A 25260-nucleotide genomic window follows, 5' to 3' on the forward strand; every position below is an offset into this window, starting at 1 on the left:
TTACAGTATTGGTATCACATACTATTACAATTCCAGGTAAAGTACTTAATTTTTGGATGGCACACAGAGACTCGGGCAAATAAAGTAGAACATCAGTGTCAGCATTTGCCTTCTCCCTACCTTATCCTCTAAACTAGCAAAGTGGTCAGAAATGTTCCCACACACTTCATTCTTGCATGTGCGAATGATCATCAGACCTTTCTCAAGCTGTTTATACTCATATATTCCTTATAAACCAAAGGTTCTATCACAATATCAGATTATTATAATAGTCCTTTATTTTAAGTCTAAATATTCAAATCCATAAAACAAGCAACAAACAAACAGGCCTCCACTAATCCTAATGGCCTGCCTTATATATTTGAGCTGGACTGCATCGTGTCAGTAGGGCAAAGTATTCTGTCAGAGGGATGTAGGTAGATTGGAGAGGAGGCAGATGTATTCACAAAAGAGAGTCTTTATTATAAAAGAAACACAACAGACAAAAAGTCCAAAACAGCATGCTGAATCAATATCGAAGAACAGGCAAAGGGTCGGGCAAGGCACAAGCAGGCTAAACAGGGCTAGACAAGATCAGAACACAGAACAAGAATCAGGGAACCAGGAAGACAGCACGATAGCAAGGCTCGGTCATGGTGACTAGCAACGCAATACTTTGCAAAGTCTTGTTGTGTGCAGCATCCTTATATGTGTGTGCCGCTTGCACCTTCATCCGAGAGCATGTGTTCATCACTAGAGGCGCATGCTGTACAGAGCGTGCGTGAGTGAAATTCTGTTCTGGTGCTGGCTCTGGAATGGGCAGTCGAGCAGAGGCCACCCTGTCAACCTCTGACATGGGTGCTGGCTGTGGAGCTGCAGCCTGCTCCCCTGCTGCTGCATCGGCCTCTAGAGGGAGCTCTGGAGCAAAGGCTTCCTATTCTGTCTCTGCGTCGGCCTCTGGAGGGAGCTTTGGAGTGGAGGCCTCCTCTTCTGCCACTGCTTCAGCCACTGGAGGGAGCTCTGGAGCAACGGCTTCCTCTGCTGCCACTGCATCTGCCTCTGGCATCTTAGCCCCCCCCCAAAAAAAAGTTTTATGAGGGTCCTCCTTCCTCAGAGCCTGAAACAAGTGCCAGAGCATGGCACCAAATAACTGGGAGTTTCTGAGGCATGGGTGTTCCACTCGGATCAGGTACTCGGCCCATCAGCATGCTTGTCCTGTGAGCCAGTGAATCATACAGCTGACACAGATGTGCTCTGAAGGCTTGGGCTCCACCAGGTCAGAATAAAAAAGTGCACGTTGTAGTAGGAACCCATTTGGGGGATACTCCACCCCATCATAGGGTGCTGGGATGTCCAACCCTAATCACTGCAGGAAAAATATTGATCTGGGTAGAGGCACGGAAAATCAGGCATGGCATTGAGCAGCATGCCGGTTCTCTTCCATTAGCTACATCCATGGGTTGGCAAAGTATTTTGTCACTGAGGCGAAGTATTCTGTCAGTGAAGCAAAGTATTCTGTCAGAGGGAGAGATAGACTGGAGAGGAGACAAATGTACCGTATTCACAGAAGAGAGTCTTTATTTTAAAAGAAACACACAACAGGCAAGAAGTCCAAAACAGCAGGCTGAGTCAATATTGAAGAACAGGCAAAGGGTAGGGCAAGGCACAAACAGACTAAACAGGGATAGATAAGATCAGAATCAAAATACAGAACAAGAATCAGGGAACCAGGAAGACAACACGATAACAAGGCTTGGTAATGGTGATTAGCAACGCAATACTTCACAAAATCTTGCTGTGTGCAGCATCCTTATATGTGCGTGCTCATTGTGCTTTCATCCGAGGCAGATGTTAGTCATTAGAGGCACGCACTGTACAGAGCGCACATGAATGAAAGTCTCTTGTGTGCACCAATGTGCATGGATATGACACATCACACAACCACATCCTTGATTTATTTTCCTATAACAGCACATCCCATTATGTTTTTATTCCTCACTTATTATCTTTAAATAGTTCATATACATCTCGGACAAAGATACCATAAAATATCATAATTTAAATTTTGATATGAAAAATTCCCCTGGTAAAGCCTTGATTTTCATGATTGAAGATGCTTTGTGCAAACACCTGTTGCAGAAAATGCAAGAAATCTGAAGTGAGTTGAAACTTGTCTCTAAAAAGGAATTCAATTCCTTGTTCAGAAAGTTATCCAGCAAATGCCATGCAGCAAATAAAAAAAAAAAGTAAAATAAAGCTGGCTATCATTTCTGCTATCATTTAGCAGTGCAACTCAGAGAGGGCAGATTAAGTAATTGATTAATTCAGGTCATGTTAAACCACACAGTCCAAAAGCATATCCAGGCTAGCGCCAGGGCTTCTTATAAGTCCAAATACTGGAAATCCTTATAATTCTAAGGCATTTATTGGACAAAAAATTGGAACTTACCTTCTGAAATATGTAGTTATGCCCTTATTTGTTCAAGAAGACTTAAAGAATGTAGGTTTTGACTCACCTTTTGGGCATCATGCGCCGTTAAGACGTCCATACTTATTTCAGCAGATTGACAGTGATTATTTGTTCATGTATATTTGTTTTTTGCTCTATTTTCCCCCATGTTTTATTGTTTTTTTGTACCAAAAAAAACCCCCAAACCCAACAATAAAAAAAAAAACAGTGAAGTCGGTTATTTCAGTGTAGCGGCAACCTTGTAACTGCTGTAAATATAAAGTAATTCCAATAAAGCTGACTGGATTTAACACACACATGGAGAGAGAGAGAGAGAGAGAGAGAGAGAGAGAGAGAGAGATTAGCTCATCTAGGTACTTGAAGGATCAAGTGATTTCAGCATGTCAAACCTGATTATAGGTGATTATAATGTAACTGTGGTGATGCAGTAACTGGATTTAGGACAGCATTTCTCAAAACCAGGGCTGGAAATCCACTGTTTTGTAAAGTTTCACTATTTCCTATCATCTGACACCACCTAATCCAACTCAAGCAAAGTTTAATAATGAATCAGTATAATGGCTGAGGTGTGATGCCAGCAGGAAACGCCATGGCCTAAAGGTTAGAGAAGCAGCTTTGGGACAAAAAGTTCACCAGTTCAATTCCCTGGGCCAGAACGAATGGCTGAAGTGCCCTTGAGCAAGGTATCTAACCCCCAACTGCTCCCCAGGCTGCTCTGGGTATTTTGTACATTACTCTGGATAAAGGCGTCTGGTCAATGCCTGTAATGTAATGTAAAAAAAATGTCCTGGAGTTTGGTTAACCCTGATTTAGGACACAGGCCCTCAATGATAATATTCTAACCCACATATCTTACTTGTATCCTCATCTCATCTCATTATCTCTAGCCGCTTTATCCTGTTCTACAGGGTTGCAGGCAAGGTTGCAGGGTTGCTGGAGCCTATCCCAGCTGACTACGGGCGAAAGGCGGGGTACATCCTGGACAAGTAGCCAGGTCATCACAGGGCTGACACAGACACAGACAACGATTCACACTCACATTCACACCTACGGTCAATTTAGAGTCGCCAGTTAACCTAACCTGCATGTCTTTGGACTGTGGGGGAAACCGGAGCACCCGGAGGAAACCCACGCAGACACGGGGAGAACATGCAAACTCCGCACAGAAAGGCCTTTGCTGGCCACGGAGCTCAAACCTGGACCTTCTTGCTGTGAGGCAACAGCGCTAACCACTACACCACCGTGCCGCCCTACTTGTATCCTAATGGTGGATAATTGAAGGACAATATAACATCCATCCATTATCTATACCACTTATTCATCAGGGTCACAGGGAAGCTAGAGCCAATCCCAGCTGACTTCAGGTGATTAATGGGGTAGACCCTGGGCAGGTTGCCAATCTTTCGCTCATTCCACCCCCTTAGTGCCAGCACAGAGAAGAGTCTTGAGTCTTTCTTGTACATTTATATCTACAAAATGTAAAATAAGAGGAAACAATAAGAAAGAAGCTGAAGGGATCACATCAATATTCCTTACACCATGATGATGGCGTTCCACATTGCAACTTGATATAATGTAAAAGCACTTCCTGTAAGCCTATCGGCACCCCACACAATGTAAAGACTGCTACAGTGGAATCATAATTTAATACAGTATTGTTTTCCTTTCAAGCAATTACTTATTGTTTGTTTAGAAGCTGTTGTCATTATAGCTAATTAAATCAGTACATTTAATCAAAATGAATTAACATGGGAAAATTGGTTATACCCCTACATATATAATTAGAATAAGGCAGAAGTACATGGATTAGAACACAGTTAGAGCTTGGGTCCAGGATAATTTTAAAGTTTCAGAGTTCAAAAGGTAGAGCCTCAGCAATTTGTAACTGAGCTGAACTTCTATTGGGGTGCCACAACACTTCTTAGTTGCACTTGGGGAAGAAACAGGTCAGGTTTGTTTCTCACTTCTTGCTGTGGACATGTGTCCAGAGGTCAAAAACAGCTGTTTTCATTCACTACACCACAGGGATGAAAAGATCAACCAAATACGCTGGCCTTAAGCACTATTGCTGGAACTAAAATTAACCAGGCCTATGTTGGGTCATAGAGCACTTGAAGAGGGCATTAGGATAATATTAGTTCAAAAATGCAGCTGCAAGAGTCCTTACTAGAACTAGAAGATATGACCACATCACCCCTATCTTATCCACATTGCATTGGCTCCCAATCAAATTTCATATTAATTATAAAATACTACTATTGACCTTTAAAGCACCGAATGGTCTTGCACCACAGTACCTGAGCAAACTTCTGGTCCTTTATGACCCACCACGCCTACTTAGATCAAAAGGTGCAGGCTAGCTGCTGGTACCTCATATAGTGAAGGCTACATCAGGGGGCAGAGCCTTTTCTTACAAAGCCCCACAGTTGTGGAACAGCCTTCCAAGTAGTGTTCAGGACTCTGATACAGTCTCAGTGTTTAATTCTAGGCTGAAAACATCTGTTTAGTCAAGCTTTTTGTTAATAGTTTTTATTAGGTAAAGGGGTAGATCTGGAGGGTCCTCAGGCATAGAGTGTTTTGGTAAACTTGGATGTTTGGATGCTGTCACCCCCCACTCTCACTCACTTACTCATGTTTGTTGACAGTGTAGTGGCTGGCTGCTTTTTGTCCCAGGGCGCCCTCACGTCTGTGTTACCTTCTGGCTCTCCTCTTTTAGTTATGCTGTCATAGTTAGTCTTGCCAGAGTCCTTGCTTGCACTCAGTGCAAAATGTATTCTGTTCTTACTTGTTCACTAACATTGGGCATACCTAACAACCTGTGCTTTCTCTCCCCCTCCCCCATCTTGTCCCTCTGTCTGTCCCTCTCGGAGTTACATGTTGATCCTGAGATACCAATAAGATGCTGACCTCTTCTGCTCCTTGGACTCTCCTGATCCATCCTGATGCCCTATGTCTGGCTGTAGTCTCATCTCATTGCTCCTGTGGAGGATGGCTCCATATAGACAGTCGAAAGTCGCACTTGGAAGATGGCTCTGGACACTTACAGTAACATTTATGTCTGAGGACTACAGGTGACTTGCTAACTTTAGGACTGCAGTTGACATGAACAGTTTTGCACTCAAGTTTCCATCAATGAACAGTTTATAACTTCAGCAAAACATACTTCATGTTAAAACTATAATGATTTTCCTGGTTTCACAGTTATACTTTGTGACTATATAGGACACAGTTATAGAAGTGAGTTATTTATAATTGCGCTATCTGTTATCACCCAAACGAGGATGGGGTCCCTTTTGAGTCTGGCTCCTTTCAAGGTTTCTTCCTCATGTCATTTGAGGGAGTTTTTCCTTGCCACCATTGTCACAGGCGTGCTCATTGGGTATACATTAGGGATAAAATTAGCTCATGTTTAAAGTCTTTAATTTTCTGTCAAGCTGCTTTGCGACAATGTCTGTTGTTAAAAGCGCTATACAAATAAACTTGACTTGACTATTTGACAAAAAAGAAACTGTGTGGCAGTTCGTACGAGTGGGCGGAGCACAGAAGACAGCAGGACAGAGCTAAGTTTTGTAAACCTTTTTATTTTGAACACTTTTCAGTGGTCTCTCACTAATAATATACAGACACGCGCACGCACACACATCCAGTGTCTGGTTCGGGGGAGAGCTCCCTCTGCTCTCGCTCTCTCTCCTTAAATAGGGCGCGGTCACTGGGGAAGACACACAAACACATTAACATCAGGTGCAGTGATTCTGCCACTTACCTTCCCTGACTCCGCGCTCCGGTCACAGACCGACACTTGACCATGCCCCCGCTGCCACATACCCCCAACGCCCGACTCAGGCCGGGCGGCTGTCCGGCCTGCAGGTGACTCCCCCACCCCTTGACGAGAGAGGAAGTCCACCATGACCATCTGCACCCCTGGCCTGTGGATCACCTTGAAGTTAAAGGGTTGGAGTGCCAGATACCAACGGGTGATCCGCGCTTTGGCATCCTTCATGCGGTGGAGCCACTGGAGGGGCGCGTGGTCCGAACAGAGGGTGAAAGGGCATCCCAGCAGGTAGTAACGGAGGGCGAGGACCGCCCACTTGATTGCTAGGCACTCCTTTTCAATAGTGCTGTAGCGCCCCTCAATCACCGACAGCTTTCTACTGATATACAGCACTGGGCGGTCCTCCCCCTCCACCTCCTGGGACAAAACAGCCCCCAGCCCTCTGTCCGACGCATCTGTCTGTAACATAAAGGGGAGAGAAAAGTCAGGGGAGTGTAAAAGTGGCCCCCCACACAGTGCAGCCTTTACCTCAGAAAAAGCCCGCTGGCATTGCTCCAAGTTCAAGTTCAAGTTGATTTATTTGTCTCCAAAGGGGAAATTAATTTGTAGCAGGTATTTAAAAACACAAACAGACAACCAGATAATAAAAACAACATAAAAACAGGGACACAGGTAGGCATGTAGACATAAGGCCCCCAACCATATAGACTGAGACCAATACACAAAATATAAATAAAAACAGATAAAAGGATAAGAGATTAAAAAATAAGGTCAAAACAAAATCAAAACATGGAGAGTAGTCCAGTCCAGGAGTCCAATGTGCAAAAAAATGCAGAAAGTGCAGGAGGAAGCATTATTTGTGCAAATTCAACATGTTTCTGGCTGTGCAAACAAATGAGCATTTGTACCTATTGGTCCTATGGGTGGGAACTCTAAATCTTCTGCCTGAGGGCAGAAGTTCAAACTCCCCATAGAGAGGATGATCAACACAGTCTATGATTGAAAGTGCCTTCCTGAAAACATGGCGATTAAACAGTTCAGAAAGGGGAGTCTGCTTCTCCCCATGACCTTCCCCGCAACAGTAACAAGTCGACCCAGCTTGTTGCATTCTGCAAGTTTTAGGTTACCAAACCACACAATAATAGAAAAAGACAAGACCGATTCAATAAAAGATTTGTAAAACAAAGACATCATTTTAGTACATACATTAAAAGTGTTCATTTTTCTTAAAAAATAGAGACGCTGCTGGACCTTTTTATATATGGCCTCTGAATTTGGCTGAAAGCACAAGTCACTGTTTAGGACAGTCCCAAGGTATTTATAGCTTTCCACCTGTTCAATATCCCCCCCCCCCCCCCCATCTCAGTGGGCTTAGGGATAGGTGCCGATTTTCTAAAATCAATAACCATGTCCTTGGTTTTGGTCACGTTGAGTTCAAGGTATGAGTCTTCACACCAACTGACAAAGTCCACTGGACCGGATCTGGTGCCCCCTTTTTAGTCAGATCAGTCAGCGGGCTGGTGATGTCCAAATAATTAGGTATAAACCTACGATAATAGCCAGCCAGCCCCAGGAACTGTCTCACCCCCTTTTTGGTCTTGTGCCTCGGGCAGGCCGCAATTGCTGCTGTCTTGTTAATTTGGGGACGCACCTGCCCGTTGCCCAAGTGGAAGCCCAGATACCGTACTTCCACCTGCCCAATCGCACACTTCTTCGGGTTGGCTGTAAGACCCGCTCGCCTCAGCGACCTAAGGACGGCCCTCAGATATTGTAGGTGCCTTGGCCAGTCATTACTATAAATAATGATGTCATCGAGGTATGCGGCTGCATAGGTGGCGTGGGGGCGGAGGACCCTATCCATCAGCCGCTGAAACGTAGCGGGTGCCCCAAACAGCCCAAAAGGAAGTGTGACAAACTGGTGTAAGCTGAACGGTGTGGAAAAGGCCGTTTTTTCTCGGGATAATGGAGTCAAGGGGATCTGCCAATAACCCTTTGTCAAATCCAGTGTCGAGTAAAAGCGAGCCGTGCCTAGTCGATCGAGCAACTCATCAATACGAGGCATTGGGTACACATTGAATTTAGACACCACGTTGACTTTTCTATAGTCTACACAGAACCGGACCGACCCGTCGACCTTGGGTACCAAGCCCACCGGGCTGCTCCACTCACTGTGGGACTCCTCGACGATGCCCATTTCGAGCATGGCCTCGAGTTCTTCCCGAACCACTTTTTTCTTGTGTTCGGGTAGCCTGTAAGGGCGGCTATGCACTACCACCCCCGGGGGCGTCTCAATGTGGTGCTCTATGAGGTTGGTGCGGCCGGGCAGGGGCGAGAACACGTCCGAAAACTCGGTCTGCAACTGGGCAACCTCCGCGAGTTGGGTCGGGGAGAGGTGGTCTCCACAGGGGACCGGAGAGGTACGTGATGCCAATGCTCCCTTTTGAACCTCCGGCCCCAGCTCCGCCTTCTCCGGAACCACCGACACCAACGCCACGGGGACCTCCTCGTTCCAGAGTTTGAGCAGATTGAGGTGGTAAATCTGTAGCACCCCACCCCTGTCCGTTCGCCTCACCTCATAGTCAACGTCCCCGACTCGCCATGTGACCTCAAAGGGTCCTTGCCACTTGGCAACCAATTTGGAGCTCGATGTGGGCAACAGTACAAGTACTTTATCTCCCGGTGCGAACTCCCTAAGGCACGTGCCCTTGTCGTACAGGCGGGTTTGTCGTTTTTGGGCCTGCCGCAAATTCTCCTGGGTTAGGTGTGTGAGTGTGTGGAGTTTTGCATGCAGGTCAATAACGTATTGAATTTCATTTTTACTTGGTGAAGGTCCCTCCTCCCAATTTTCTCGCAGCACATCTAGAATGCCGCGTGGCTTACGCCCATATAACAATTCAAATGGCGAGAACCCCATCGAGGCTTGGGGGACCTCTCGCACTGCAAATAACAAGGGTTCGAGCCATTTATCCCAATTACGTGCGTCCTCACTTACGAATTTTTAAATTATATTCTTGAGGGTGCGATTGAACCGTTCAACTAAACCGTCCGTTTGTGGGTGATACACACTGGTGCGGATCGGCTTAATACCCAACAACCCATACAGTTCGTTCAGTGTACGTGACATAAACGAGATGCCTTGGTCAGTCAGAATCTCTTTCGGGATTCCAACTCGGGAGATGATGTGGAAGAGTGCTTCCGCAATACTGCGTGCTGAGATATTGCGAAGAGGCACCGCTTCCAGGTATTGCATTGCATAGTCCACCAGAACTAATATAAAGCGGCACCCTCATGTTGACCGATCTAATGGCCCGACGAGATCCATCCCAGTTCTTTCGAATGGGGTCTCGATTAATGGGAGTGGGTGCTTTTGGAATGGCCGCTGGATTTACTAACTGGCATTCGCGGCACACCGTACACCACCTACAGACATTGCCGTGAATCCCTGGCCAATAGAACCGGGCCATTATTCGGGCTAGTGTTTTATCCTGCCCTAAGTGTCCAGCCATGGGATTAAAGTGAGCCGCCTGGAATACCAATTCCCGGCTGCTCTTCAGAATCAAAAGCTGCGTGACTTGCTCTTTAGTCTGAGTGTCCTGCGTCACTCTGTATAATCTATCCTTCATAATTGCGAAGTAGGGGAAGGACGGGGTGGCATTTGGCGGGAGCGTTTGACCATCGATACTCTCACTTGGTCAAACGCATGCCGCAGAGTCTCGTCTCGCGACTGCTCTAATGGAAAATCCACGAGGGATTCCCCAATAGAGAGAGGAGGAGCCGGCGGCTCCTCACTCTGACGCGGAGATGACGTAGACGGCTCTGTGACAGCTGCTCCCACCAAAGCGACACCGGGACCTCCCCCTGTTAAACTACAGCAGGACCCACTCTTCACTAAATGACTCATTAATTCCCCAAATCCCGGCCAATCAGTCCCCAAAATTATCGAGTGGGTAAGGCGAGGATTAACCGCCACCTTTACTATAAATTTTTCCCCTCGAAAAAGAATGTGGACCGACACTAAAGGGTAGTTGTGAATATCCCCGTGCACACACAACACCTTCACCAATTGTGCTCCCCCCAGTGCCTCGTCTTGCACCAGGCTTTGGTGGATTGAGGTCTGATTACAACCAGAATCCACCAATGCCTGATATGTATCCCCTTGGACACTCACCGGTATGCGATACGCTCCAGCCCGATTGAGGGCGGCTCCTGGCGTGTCGGGGATCTGAACCACCACGCCCACCTCCATTACCGAGCACTGCTGTTGGAGGTGGCCCGGCTCCCCGCAATGCCAGCAAACCGGCCCAGGCTTCCTCTCTGCACTGGTGCTCTGGGGCTCACTCACCTGAGGGGGGGGAGAGACAGACACAGAAGGGGGAAACGGGAGGGCACCGCGGGTGCGGTGGGCTGGCTGGGGTGGCCCCGGCCCCCGCCTCCGCGGTGGGGGAACAGGGCGAGGATGAGACACAGGAGGAGAGGGGGAGAGAGAGAGAGAGAGAGAGAGAGAGGAGAGGGGAGAAGAGGTTGTCTGCTGTCCTGCCGTCGGGACAGCCGCCAAATGGTCCTCCAGCAGCTCGATTGCCTGATCCAGCGACGCCAGGCGGTGGCACTGGACCCACTCTGCGGCTCCTGCTGGTAAGTGCGCGATGAACTGCTCCAGTACCACCTGGTTGATGATTCCCTCGGCGTCGCAGTTGTCGGCCCTCAACCACCGCCAGCAGGCGTCCCGGAGTTGCTGGCCAAATGCAAACGGCCAGCCGACTTCCTCCAAGCACAAAGCGCGGAAGCGCTGTCGTTGTTGCTCAGGGGTGCGCCCCCACACGCTGGAGGACGGCCCAGCGAAGGTCCACGTAGGTCAGCCAGTGGTCGGCGGGGAGCTGTAGCGCGGCCAGCTGCACCTCTCCCATTAGCAGGGGGAGGAGGCGCGCCGGGCGCTGTTCCACCAGCCACCCCGAGGTCTCTGCTACCTGCTCAAAGAGCGTGAGGAAGGCCTCAGGGTCGTCCTGCGGGCCCATCTTCGTTAGGGTGAGGGGGGAAGGGCCCACGGCGATGGAGTTGGTGGACCCCGCCGACGCGAGGAGGTGCCGGAACGCCTGTCGATCTTCCTGCTGAGCCAACACCAGGGCCTCAAACCGTTGCTCCTGCTCCTTCCGGAAGGCGACTAGCGCCTGGTGCTGGCTTTGCTGGGCCGTGGCGAGGGCGTGGACCAGGTCGGCGAAAGGGGAGGACTCCATGGGGCTGTTCTGCTTCTGCGCTCCACTTCCCGGGTTTCGGCACCACTGTGGCTGTTCGTACGAGTGGGCGGAGCACAGAAGACAGCAGGACAGAGCTAAGTTTTGTAAACCTTTTTATTTTGAACACTTTTCAGTGGTCTCCCACTAATAATACACAGACACACGCGCACGCACACACATCCGGTGTCTGGTTCGGGGGAGAGCTCCCTCTGCTCTTGCTCTCTCTCCTTAAATAGGGCACGGTCACTGGGGAAGACACACAAACACATTAATTAACATCAGGTGCAGTGATTCTGCCACTTACCTTCCCTGACTCCGCCCTCCGGTCACAGACCGACGCTTGACCACGCCCCCGCTGCCACACACTGATTTAATGTTTTACTCTGCCAGTTCTTGTTATTGATGAACACATTATTTAAAACTGAGCCATCCTTTTTAGCTGTTTGACAAATCACTGCATAGAATTGAAATTTATCTGAACATCCTCTTCATGGACCATTAACTTTGTATTGTCCCCAGTCTTATTTCTCCAACAAGGTCCCAGTGTTGAAAGCATTAAGGATGCTGAAAGCATTAAAGCAGACTGAAAGCAATAAGGATGATAAAGCAGAATACATAATTATTGAACACCTCCATGTTCAACAATTGCTTGCTTCTCTGGTTGCTTCTCTGAACTTTTAGTCAGAAATGCAACCAAGTCACCACAATTAATGCTCAACATGATTCTGCATGGCGGCATGGTGGTGTAGTGGTTAGCACTGTTACCTCACAGGAAGAAGGTCTTGGGTTCGAGCCCAGCGGCTGATGAGGGCCTTTCTGTGTGGAGTTTGCATGTTCTCCCCGTGTCTGCATGGGTTTCCTCCGGGTGCTCCGGTTTTCCCCACAGTCCAAAGTCATGCAGGTTAGCTTAATTGGTGGCTCTAAATTCACTGTAGGTGTGAATGTGAATGATTGTTTGTCTCTATGTGTTAGCCCTGCAATGACCTGGCAACTTGTCCAGGGTGTACCCCGCCTCTCGCCCATAGTCAGCTGGGATAGGCTCCAGCTTGCCTGCGACCCTGTAGAACAGGATAAGCGGCTACAGGTAATGGATGGATGGATGTTAGGGGTTAAATCCATTTCATTTCCACATTGTAACAATAAAATGCAGTAAATGTCAAGGTGTGTGTGTGTGTGTGTGTGTGTGTGTGTGTGCGAGAGAGAAGAGTGTAGATATGCTTAACACCCAGGAAGACAGGAAGAATGAAGGGGGAGAAATTTAACAGCTGAGAGGATCCAAAAGGACAGGATAGACAAAGCGCGTGTATGCAGATTATTAGAAAGTATATACAGTACCCCTGTGATGATCTGGCGACTTGTCCAGGGTGTACCCCGCCTCTCGCCCATAGTCAGCTGGGATAGGCTCCAGCTTACCCGTGACCCTGTACAGGATAAGCGGCTACAGATAACGGATGGATGGATATATACAGTACCAGTCAAAAGTTTGGACACACCTTCTAATTAAATGGTTTTTCTTTATTTTTATTAATCAAAAAACACTAAGTCTTAAAGTAATGATGGATGTCGTTTCTCTTTAGGGTTGTTTTACAATCAGGGTACAAAGTTTGTGTCACAGGGGTCCAAAATTCAAATTGATTCAAACTGTTTCTTGTTCCAGTTTTTAAGTGAAGGACAAGTTAAAGAACAGATTTCAGGTAATTTTTTTGACATATGTGTATGGTAGTTTTGTGTAATCTGCTATAAGATGGGAGAAACAAATGAAGTGATTCTCGGAGAGGACTTTTTTTTTTGACAATTCAGAATCCACTACTTCCATAGTGCTTTTAAATATAAGGCTGTAAGCTTTGTGTTAGTTGTCTCTAATATTTATGTCCCAATATCTTGACCACATTTTAGGATGAAAATAATAATTTTAGATATGTTATTTTATATTGAAAATTTAGCTGTCTCGGAGAGGAAATTTTTTTGACATAATTACATACTAATTTGATCAAAATAGTCTGAAAACTTACTGGCATTCAACATTAAAACTTAACTATGTTTCCAATGATATGGAACCAAATATTTGTTTTATGGTATAAAGAATGATTTAAGTGCATCCCTTTTGGAGCTACTTGTGGTCAAAAAAGCACCTTTTCTAAATGACACGAGTAATTTTGCTAAATATGACATATATTGCCATACATTCACCAAAAATAACGTTATCACCAATTTTTTTTTTGCATGGTAAATAGAGCTATCACAGGGCTACAATAAACAACCAAGTTTATTTAGTCAAGCCTTTTGATATTGAAGATAATAAGTGTTAAATGTGATTTTTAGCTTGCGTACCCTGATTGTAAAACAACCCTTTACTTAGTTGAGCGGTTCTTGACATATGGATTACTACAGTTGCGGAATAGGGCTTACTGTATTTTTATTATTTACTGTTTGATCTCAAATACATGAAGAAAGCAAGAAATTGCACTAATTAACTTTTAACGAGGCACCTGTTAATTGAAAAGCATTCCAGGTGGCTACCTCATAAAGCTGGTTAAGCTAATGCTAACAGTGTGAAAAGCATCATCAAAGTAAACGCTGGGTATTTTGAAGCATCTAAATCAGGGGTTTTCAAGTGTGGGAGAGTCAGCCCCCCCTCAGAGAGCAAATAAACAACAGCGCCCCACCTTACAATTTTTGTTGTTGCTATACTGAATGTTCCATTAGTATTTAAAAAAAATGATTGTTGTACACATTTTTATTTTTTCTTTTGCACATTTTAAACATCTGTGCTTTTTAAAACATCTTTTTTTACACATTTTAAACACACTCTAAAAAATAAAGGTGCTTCAGTGGTTCTTCAAATCTCTGGATGGTTCCATGGAGAGTCAAAACTCTGTGATGAACCATTACATTATGCGAAAGGTTCTTCACATTGGAAATGGTTCTTCAGATCCTGGCATTCTCTTCCCATTTGCTGGTCAATGCACATAGGCTACGTTTACACAAATCTGTCTTCACTGCTCAAACAAATGGTTTAAATGGTTCTTTAAAGAACTGTTGCATGAACGGTTCTTTGAAGCCCTGAAAAAGGTTCTTCTATGGCATCGCCCTGAAGAACCGGTACTGGCCCCATTATTTTTTAGAGTGCATCTGTGCTTTTTTAAAACATCTTTTTTACACATTTTAAACATCTGTGCTTTTTAAAACCTCTTTTTTTTTTTTTTTACACATTTTAAACATCTGTGCTTTTTAAAACATCTTTTTTTTTTTACACATTTTAAACATCTGTGCTTTTTAAAACATCTTTTTTACACATTTTAAACATCTGTGCTTTTTAAAACCTCTTTTTTTTTTTTACACATTTTAAACATCTGTGCTTTTTTAAAACATTTTTTTTACACATTTTAAACATCTGTGCTTTTTTTAAAAAAACATCTTGTTTTACACATTTTCAACATCTCATAGCATCGTTAGCTAGCACCTCTTGGCAGACAACACACTGTGGCAGTGGAGCATGTTCAGATCCAGTCCAGGAAAATCCAAACTTTAAATAATCGTGGTCATACTTCCTTCTTTTTTTTGCTTGGCCCAGACTCTGTCTCCTCACTCACTGTAGCTTTAGCTACTAAAAATCGATCCATTTTGTCTCCGGCAAAGGCTAGCTGAAGTTCGCTAAATGTTCGCAATAGTAACTTATTCTGATTTATTTTTCCTGACGTTGCGCCCCCCTGAAGAACTCTGGCGCCCCACACTTTGAAAAGCCCTGATCTAAATAATATGAACCATATTTTGTTTTTTAACACTTTTTTAAAACCACATAATTCCAGATATGTTTCATATGTTATTTCATAGTTTTGATGTCTTCAGTATGTAGAAAGTCAGGAGTGAAAGAGTGAGAGGAGGAGGAGGAGGAATGACTGGATTACAGTTTATTCAGGATGGAAGGTGAAACTCTTCTGAGCCATTTGACCCTAACTTTGTGAAAATGGCAATAATAAAAAAAAAGAAAAAGTCTTGACTAGTTCCAAAAAGTAGGTTTTGCACCTTCTTGGTGAGAGAAAAGAAAAGAAAGAAAAAAAAGAAAGAAAAGAACCGAACGGATCTGGACCTGCGTAATAAAGACGCGCATGGCGTGTAACGCTTGTTACGTCACAGTACTGAGTTTTGAGTCCGCGAGCCGACACCAGGACAGCGTCCAAGTCAAACTTTGTAAACACAGCAGATGTGTATAAATGTACAGACCGAAAAATACGCCTCCGATTGACCAGACGGTTGAGGTAAAGTTGTACATTTTTACTATTCAACATGACGGAGTGCATTAAACATTCGCTTATCGGATGCAGGGCTCCCAGTGGCACCCGATCCGTATGTAATATAATATAATATAATATAATATAATATAATATAATATAATATAATATAATATAATATAATATAATATTCAGGCTTTTAGGCTAACTAGTGTAATAACAGGTCCACTGTAAAGCTAGCTAACCTGGCTAACTGTTATTAGGCAAGTTTACTAATAAGTTCGCGATGCTCTTTTGCATATTAACTCTGAACATAATGAACTTTGATAAAGTATTAGGCTATATAACTAGGTCTTATCCCTTTCAGTAGCCTAATCATAGGGTGCATCAGTTGCCCTCACTTTCATAAAATCTGATGCATTTTTGTTTGGGTGTTCCTTTTCACCAATAAAGACATCCTGTAAAATTTTTTGACCATATTCAAAAGTCTAATGGTGGCACCATGAGGTTCATTTTTTTTTTTTTTTGCCAAAAAACGCTTATTTTATGTTTTCGCCTAAGGTTTGAATCACAGTGTTGGACTCCATTTATTGATTTCTTGTGACCCAGAGATCATGTTAAGAACCTTTGCAAGGGATTGAGAAGCATTAATGTGATTCATAATACATTTGTATTGTTTAAAAGTAGTTGAACAATGATTCAATGAACAGCTAAAACTCAAACTGTGCTTGATAATATATTTAGAATATGTACTAAAAATGTGTCTAAGATATTTGGTATACTCTATAACAGGGGTATTCAATTAAAAGTCGCTGAGGTCCAGTTATTAAATTTTGTCCAAGTAGAAGGTCCGAACCGAAGTCCAGCTTGTGTCTTATAGCCTTCCCCTATGTCCACATTTTCATATGGTTTCAACAATATTTATTGTTAATTTCCAATGCAGGAAATGAACTGAGTGTACAACTATCTCTTTTACCATAAATAAAAGTAGTCCCAGGAAAATAAATTCAAGGCCTTTATTTCAGATTAAAGAAAACAGAAACCTCAGAATAAAATAAATAAAAAAGTGCAAACAGAGTGGAATAACTCCTTTTTCTCTTAAATTAAAGCGGTCCCAACCTGAAGAATTGAAGGCCTACACTTCAAGTAAAAAAAGTCAACTCAGAAAGCATTAACTAAAAAGTGCAAACAGAGCACTGACTTAACATTTTCTCTTCTTTGTTCTTAAAATAAGGAGGTCCCAGCCTAAAAAAATGAGGGCCTACTTTTCAAGAAAAAAAAGGCCACATCTTCAGAAAACAAGTGGCTTTTGGGGGGGGGGGGGGGGGGGAATGCAAACAGAACATTTTTCTTTGAACTTTTCTCTTTTAATTCTTCTTATTTTACTTTTCTTAATGAGAAAAATGGGCATGTGGCTGACCTGCCAGTAATTTAAATCTTGGTTGGAATGGAGTTAGTGCCATTCTCATGCAGATATGTACTGTAGGTGTTCATTGTTGAGCCTAGAACGGTACTTGGTTTTGACAATGTTCATAGTGGAAAAAGCTGACTCACAGCTGTAAGTTGATCCAAACATAGTCAAGGTGTGCAGTGTTCCTTTGGTTAGACCAGGGAACACACTCTCAGAAACAGTCTGTAACCAGAAAGTAGCAGGGTCAGTTGTCTCAAAATGTTCTCTTAATGCAGCATTTCCTTGCAGATCAATGAGCAGATCAATGTCTCAGCAACGGCATTTAAGCACTCCTTCACAACTGTCCCATCACTAAATGTTTTTTTATGTTGCCCCAAAATCCACGCTACTTTTAAGGAACATTCATTTGCACGTTGCTGGGCTGTAAATGTATGTGTGATGAGTCGGGTAGACCTGTCATACTGTGCTTGCAGTTCGGTTATTTTGCGTGCCCTCAGCTCGGATTTCAGGGGATAACTTTGCTCAAAAGAGCTATGCTTCATTTCGTAGTGGCCCGTCACGTTGCCGCTTTTAATTAATGCCACATTTTCAGAGCATATGAGGCACACTGGTTTTGAAATGCTCGCCGGAAGAATGAACATATATTTCTCCGTCCACTCATCTTTAAAACAACGATTTTCCTTGTCTACTTTCCGCCGCCTTCTGGAGCAAGCCATGTTGTCTCGGTCGGTTGTCTCTGAACTTAACTCTCTTCCTCTCTGCTTGTTGCTGTGCTGTGGTGCGCTGGGTAAACTAACGATTTTATTGCCTCAACTGAGTGAAGCTGTTGTCGTATTAACTGGAGTAGCAGCGCCCGCTGTCAATAGCCACGACCGTCCAAAATAATGCTCCATGAAAATTACTTAATCTCGTGAATTTACCATTGGTCACGGGTCCGGACAGAACCATCACTGGGTCCGGATCCGGACCGAGGTCCGCCATTTGGTGATGCCTGCTCTATAAGGTGCCATAATGTTTCATGAAAAGTGATCGAAATTTTGTCATAAAAGTCATAAAATAGCAGCTTTTTCCATAACTTTGAGCTCCTGGTGCCACCATTAAACTTTTGAATTTTGTCAAAATATTTCACCCAGTGTGTTTTCTTACCAAAATGATTGGAGGAACTTTTCATTTTTAGGGGGCAGCTGATGCACCCTACTAATCATTCTGATAATATTCCAACAATTCGTCTTGAAAAGTATACTTATCGTTAGCCTAATAGCATAATTGCCTAAGTCATATTTGAATGTTTTCAGAAAATAAGAAAAAACAATTTTTAGCAAGCACATTGGAATTTTTTTATTGATTTTGTAACAGTAAGTTCAGCAAGATGTGTGAACAAGTTTGCAAAAAAAAAAAAAAAAAGACATCATCGATTGCATAACAAATAAAAGTGACTTAGGCAATTTTTCTCTTACATATAAATACAAACATAACATAGAAAAGTAGTTTTACTTTCCTAAACATAACCAAGTTGTTTTACTTGTTTAACCTTCACCAAAGTCCTAGTCAGGTGCTGTGTGAACTCGTTTTCACACTGTCTGTTGATGAGGGAGGTTGTCATACGACCCCAATTCCAAAAAAGTTGGGACAAAGTACAAAATTGTAAATAAAAACGGAATGCAATAATTTACAAATCTCAAAAACTGATATTGTATTCACAATAGAACATAGACAACATATCAAATGTCGAAAGTGAGACATTTTCAAATGAGCCAATATTTGGCATGAAATTTCAAATTTCATGACAGCAACACATCTCAAAAAAGTTGGGACAGGGGCAATAAGAGGCTGGAAAAGTTAAAGGTACAAAAAAGGAACAGCTGGAGGACCAAATTGCAACTCATTAGGTCAATTGGCAATAGGTCATTAACATGACTGGGTATAAAAAGAGCATCTTGGAGTGGCAGCGGCTCTCAGAAGTAAAGATGGGAAGAGGATCACCAATCCCCCTAATTCTGCGCCAACAAATAGTGGAGCAATATCAGAAAGGAGTTCGACAGTGTAAAACTGCAAAGAGTTTGAACATATCATCATCTACAGTGCATAAAATCATCAAAAGATTCAGAGAATCTGGAAGAATCTCTGTGTGTAAGGGTCAAGGCCGGAAAACCATACTGGGTGCCCGTGATCTTCGGGCCCTTAGACAGCACTGCATCACATACAGGCATGCTTCTGTATTGGAAATCACAAAATGGGCTCAGGAATATTTCCAGAGAACATTATCTGTGAACACAATTCACCGTGCCATCCGCCGTTGCCAGCTAAATCTCTATAGTTCAAAGAAGAAGCCGTATCTAAACATGATCCAGAAGCGCAGACGTCTTCTCTGGGCCGAGGCTCATTTAAAATGGACTGTGGCAAAGTGGAAAACTGTTCTGTGGTCAGACGAATCAAAATTTGAAGTTCTTTATGGAAATCAGGGACACCGTGTCATTCGGACTAAAGAGAAGGGTGACCCAAGTTGTTATCAGCGCTCAGTTCAGAAGCCTGCATCTCTGATAGTATGGGGTTGCATTAGTGCGTGTGGCATGGGCAGCTTACACATCTGGAAAGACACCGTCAATGCTGAAAGGTATATCCAGGTTCTAGAGCAACATATGCTCCCATCCAGACGATGTCTCTTTCAGGGAAGACCTTGCATTTTCCAACATGACAATGCCAAACCACATACTGCATCAATTACAGCATCATGGCTGCGTAGAAGAAGGGTCCGGGTACTGAACTGGCCAGCCTGCAGTCCAGATCTTTCACCCATAGAAAACATTTGGGGCATCATAAAACGGAAGATACGACAAAAAAGACCCAAGACAGTTGAGCAACTAGAATCCTACATTAGACAAGAATGGGTTAACATTCCTATCACTAAACTTGAGCAACTTGTCTCCTCAGTCCCCAGACATTTACAGACTGTTGTAAAGAGAAAAGGGGATGTCTCACAGTGGTAAACATGGCCTTGTCCCAACTTTGAGATGTGTTGTTGTCATGAAATTTAAAATAACCTAATTTCTCTCTTTAAATGATACATTTTCTCAGTTTAAACATTTGATATGTCATCTATGTTCTATTCTTGTTAGGACTGGGATTGTTTTGGCCTCTAGAGGCCACTGTTATTTCCTTTTCTGGTCATGTTTGTTTTGGGCCTCTAGAGGTCACCACTGTGTTCTGTGTTTTGTTTTTGCCTTATTGCCTGTTTCCTGCCCTGCCCTGTCCTTAATTAGTTTGTGTATTTATACCCCTGAGTTCAGTCCTCTTGTCACGGAGTCTTTGTGCTGTTATGTTTAGCTCCAGTTACCTCTGTTCCGTGTTCCTTGCCTTTGTCTTTTTGGTTTTGCACTTTTCTTTTTGGACTTTTTGGACTTTGTATTTACTGTTTTTTGGATCTTCTGAGCGTTGGTATTTTTGCCTTTTCTTTTCTAGTTTTTTGGCTTTTGTATTTGACTTTGAACTTTTGGATATTTTATTTTTCCCTTCATCTTCTGAGCGTTTTTTGGATTATATTTTTTTGGGACTGTAAATATTGTAAATAAACTTTGATACTTTTTTTTTAACTTCCGCCTCACGCCTCTGCACTTGAGTCATTCCTCTGGTGGCCTAGTGGGGGTTTGCTGGATTATCACACCAGCGAACCAGGTTTGAATCCCAGCAAAACCCTAACAGAAAGACTCCGTCATGACCGACTCAGCAGAGGCTTCTTCATCTGTCTACCCGGCCAACCTTCAGGGAATGATGGCTGCGTTAACACGCCTCGGATCCACCATGGACACTCATGGATGGACTCTTGCAAGCCAACATGAGACCCTTGCTCGCCACGAGGTACTGCTTCAGCAGATTGGGAGAACCCTGGCACAGCTGACTTCTCTGCCCCCATCTCCTCCGCCTGATTCTGCTTCTGCTCCACCATCCGCTCCTGCTCCAGTGCCCCCTGCCATGCTGCCTTCTTCACCTCGTGAACCCAGCCTTCCTGCACCACAGAGATATGACGGCAAGTACAGTGAGTGTAGAGAGTTCCTTACCCAGTGCCAACTCACCTTTGAGCTTCAGCCTACCACCTACACTACGGATCGCCGCAAGATTGCCTTTGTGATAACCTTGTTAGCTGGTAAGGTGCGAGCCTGGGCTACTCCTATCTGGCAGAGACAGGGACCTGAGTGCTCTGATTTCCAGCTGTTTACTGAGGAGATGCTGCGTGTCTTCGATCAAGCAGACATCAGTAAAGACGCAGCCAGAAAGCTCATGTCCATCCGGCAAGGGGGAAGCGTCGCAGACTACGCCATCTCGTTCCGGATGCTCGCAGCAGTAAGTGGATGGAACGAGACTGCCCTGGTGTCAGCCTTCCACCATGGTCTGTCTGACCCCATCAAAGACGGTCTGGCTTCTATCGGATGCCCAAGTGACCTCGAAACACTGATCTCACATTCTACTCGTCTGGACAACAGGATGAGAGAACGCCGCCAAGTCCTGAGCCTCCCCGGCCTCCCTGCCTCTACCTGGAGCCCGTCTACCTCCTCCAGTGACTGTCCAGAACCCATGCAAGTGGGTCATACTCGCCTCTCCGCATCTGAGTGGGAGCGCAGAAGGAGGGACAAGTGCTGCATCTACTGTGGCAAGCCTGGTCACTTCCGAGCATCATGTCCCGAACTCTCAGGAAAAGGACCACCCCGTCCAGCCGAGGGAGGGTTGTGATGGGGCCTACCCTCTCTCCCGGACTCCCTGGCCAAGGAATCTACATCCTGGTCTCCATCTCCTGGGGTGAGTCTGTCCACTCTTGTCAAGCTTTGTTAGACTCAGGGGCGGCTGGAAACTTTATGGATATCCACTTCGCCCAATGCATCAATGTCCCGACTGCGCCTCTTGAAGTCCCACTGTCTGTGTCTGCCCTCGATGGCCAAGCGTTAGGTGATGGAAGAGTCACCCAAGTTACTTCTCCAGTCTTTCTCCAGTCTCAAGGTCACAAAGAAGAAATATCCCTGGACCTTATCCATTCACCAGAGTTCCCAGTTATTCTAGGCCTTCCTTGGCTTACTCGCCACAACCCTCGCATAGACTGGGTAACAAGCCAGGTTGTGGAATGGGGCCCTGCATGCCATGCCTCTTGTCTGCTCTCTAGCTCTCCTGTGTCTCCTGCCGAGCCCCCTGATCTCACCGAGTTATCTCAAGTTCCCACAGAGTACTGGGATCTCAAGGAAGTCTTCAGCAAGAGCAGGGCCACCGTTCTTCCTCTGCACTGTGCCTACGACTGTGCCATCGACTTGCTCCCTGCGACTCCTCCTCCTCAGGGCCGTCTGTTCTCCCTCTCTCAGCCAGAACGCAAGGCCACGGAGGAGTACATCAAGGAAGCCTTGGCCTCTGGGTTCATTCAACCCTCCACCTCACCCGCTGGTGCCGGCTTCTTCTTTGTCGGCAAGAAGGATGGGGGTCTCCGGCCATGTATTGATTATAGGGGCCTGAACAAGATCACCGTGCACAACCGCTATCCCCTTCCGCTGATGTCCACAGCATTCGACCTGCTCCAAGGCACCACCATCTTCACTAAATTGGACTTACGGAACGCATACCACCTCGTCCGTATCCAACAGGGAGACGAGTGGAAGACCGCCTTTAACACCCCGTCAGGGCACTACGAGTACCAGGTGATGCCCTTCGGACTCACCAATGCACCAGCTGTTTTTCAGGCCCTTATCAACGACATCTTGAGGGATATGATTAATCTATACGTTTTCGTCTACCTCGACGACATCCTTATATTCTCCAAGACCTTACAGGAACACTGCCACCATGTCCGCCAAGTCCTCCAGAGACTCTTGCAGAATAATCTGTTTGCTAAAGCCCAGAAATGCGAGTTTCATGTCCCCGAGGTCTCCTTCCTGGGATTTATCGTACGAACGGGGCAACTCCAAATGGACCCAGCCAAGACCCTGGCCGTCCGGGACTGGCCTACTCCCAAGTCCGTTAAGGAGGTTCAGCGGTTCTTAGGATTCGCTAACTTCTACCGCAAGTTCATCAGGAACTTCAGTTCCATAGCTGCACCTATGTCGGACCTCACCAAAAGGACTGGTGGCTCCTTTGTCTGGTCCCCTCAGGCGGAAGAGGCATTTCATGACCTAAAACACCGCTTTTGCACGGCACCCATTCTGGTTCTCCCGGACACCTCCCAACCATTCATCGTGGAGGTGGACGCCTCGGACAGTGGTGTCGGCGCGGTGCTCTCTCAACGCTCGGAAGGGAAGCTGCACCCCTGCGCTTACTTCTCCCACCGCCTGAGCCCTGCGGAGTCCCGCTATGATGTGGGGGATCGGGAACTGCTAGCGGTCAAACGAGCCCTTGAGGAGTGGAGGCACCGGCTGGAGGGAGCGCAACATCCATTCCTGGTGTGGACGGACCATAAGAACCTGGAGTACCTCCAGCAAGCCAAGAGGCTGAACCCACGACAGGCTAGGTGGGCTTTGTTTTTCAGCCGTTTCAGCTTCACCCTATCATACCGCCTGGGCTCTAAGAACACCAAACCGGACACGCTCTCCAGGCTGTTCTCGCCCAACAACAGGGAGAGTGAAGTTGGGCCTATCATCCCTATATCCCGGATTGTGGCTCCTGTCCGCTGGGGTATTGAGGAGACCGTTCGACAAGCTCAACGCCAGGACCCTGATCCTGGGATGGGGCCACTGGGCCTCCTGTACATCCCTCGTCAAGCCCGGGCCAAGGTTCTCCAGTGGGGTCACTCTTCCCCTCTCACCGCCCACCCGGGAGCTCAGAGGACCCTGGACTTCCTGAAAAGACGCTTCTGGTAGCCTAACATGGAGAAGGAAGTGAGGTCATTCGTCATGTCCTGTGAGGTCTGCACCAGAACCAAGAACCCACGACAGCGTCCCCAGGGTCTCCTGCATCCTCTGCCTATTCCCCGGCGTCCCTGGGCCCACATGGCGGTCGACTTCATCACGGGTCTCCCTGAGTCTCAAGGTAACACTGTCATATTGGTCATAGTGGACAGATTCTCCAAGGCCTGCCGCTTTATTCCACTGTGCAAACTCCCCTCTGCCCTTGACACTGCTAAATTGTTATTCACTCATGTCTTCCGAGTTTTTGGTCTCCCTCAGGACATCGTCTCTGACCGGGGGCCCCAGTTCTCCTCCCGAGTATGGCACGGCTTCTGCAAGAGCATCGAGGCCACTGCCAGCCTCTCCTCTGGGTTCCACCCCCAGTCCAATGGCCAGATGGAGAGGCTCAACCAGGACCTGGAAATCACCCTGCGAGGCCTGGCTATGGATAACCCGACATTGTGGAGCACCTGGCTGCCATGGGCAGAGTACGCCCACAACACCCTGCAGTCATCGGCCACCAAGCTGTCGCCGTTCCAGTGCCAATTCGGGTTCCAGCCACCTCTGTTCCCGGACCAGGAGGAGGACGCTGGGGTGCCCTCGGTCAACTATTACGTGAGACGGTGTCGCAAGACCTGGAGCAAGGTCAGAAGGACACTCATCCAGACCTCCAGTACCAACCAGACTCAGGCCAACCGCCATAGGAGACCTGCCCACACTTTCCGCCCTGGGCAGCGGGTTTGGCTGTCCACCAAGGACCTTCCGCTGCGGGTGGAGAACTGCAAGCTTGCTCCTCGCTACATTGGCCCCTTCAAGGTTGTACGCAGAGTTAATCCTGTCTCCTACCGGCTCCAGTTACCATGTACGCTAAGGATCAACCCCACATTCCATGTTTCCCTGTTGCGGCCCATACTGACATTCACGTATGCCCCTGCCCCTAGGAACCCCCCGCCCCGCATCTTCCAGGGTCAGACTGTGTTCACCGTGCGCCGCCTGCTGGACTCCTGCTGGGTTCGCGGGGGCCTCCAGTATCTTGTGGACTGGGAGGGCTGTGGCCCTGAGGAGCGCTGCTGGGTCCCAGCTCGGGACATACTCGATAAAGAACTTTGTCGGGACTTCCATTCGGCCCATCCTGATCGTCCTGGGAACGTCAGGAGATGCTCCTGGGGGGGGGGTCCTGTTAGGACTGGGACTGTTTTGGCCTCTAGAGGCCACTGTTATTTCCTTTTCTGGTCATTTTTGTTTTGGGCCTCTAGAGGTCACCACTGTGTTCTGTTTTTGTCTTATTGCCTGTTTCCTGCCCCGCCCTGT

General features: G+C 46.0%; 1 protein-coding gene across 1 annotated transcript in view; it reads left to right on the forward strand.

Moving 5' to 3' along the window:
• The first annotated feature begins 5297 nt into the window (after positions 1-5297).
• LOC132895789 (uncharacterized) overlaps positions 5298-25260 on the forward strand; it is a 44820-nt gene continuing 24857 nt past the window's right edge. Inside the window, exon 1 of the mRNA XM_060936620.1 lies at positions 5298-5520. The gene's annotated coding sequence lies outside the window, so the exon portion shown is untranslated. The remainder of the gene's footprint in view (positions 5521-25260) is intronic.

Source organism: Neoarius graeffei, chromosome 12 (genome assembly GCF_027579695.1).
Source record: "Neoarius graeffei isolate fNeoGra1 chromosome 12, fNeoGra1.pri, whole genome shotgun sequence".
In the NCBI taxonomy this organism is placed as follows: Eukaryota; Metazoa; Chordata; class Actinopteri; order Siluriformes; family Ariidae; genus Neoarius; species Neoarius graeffei.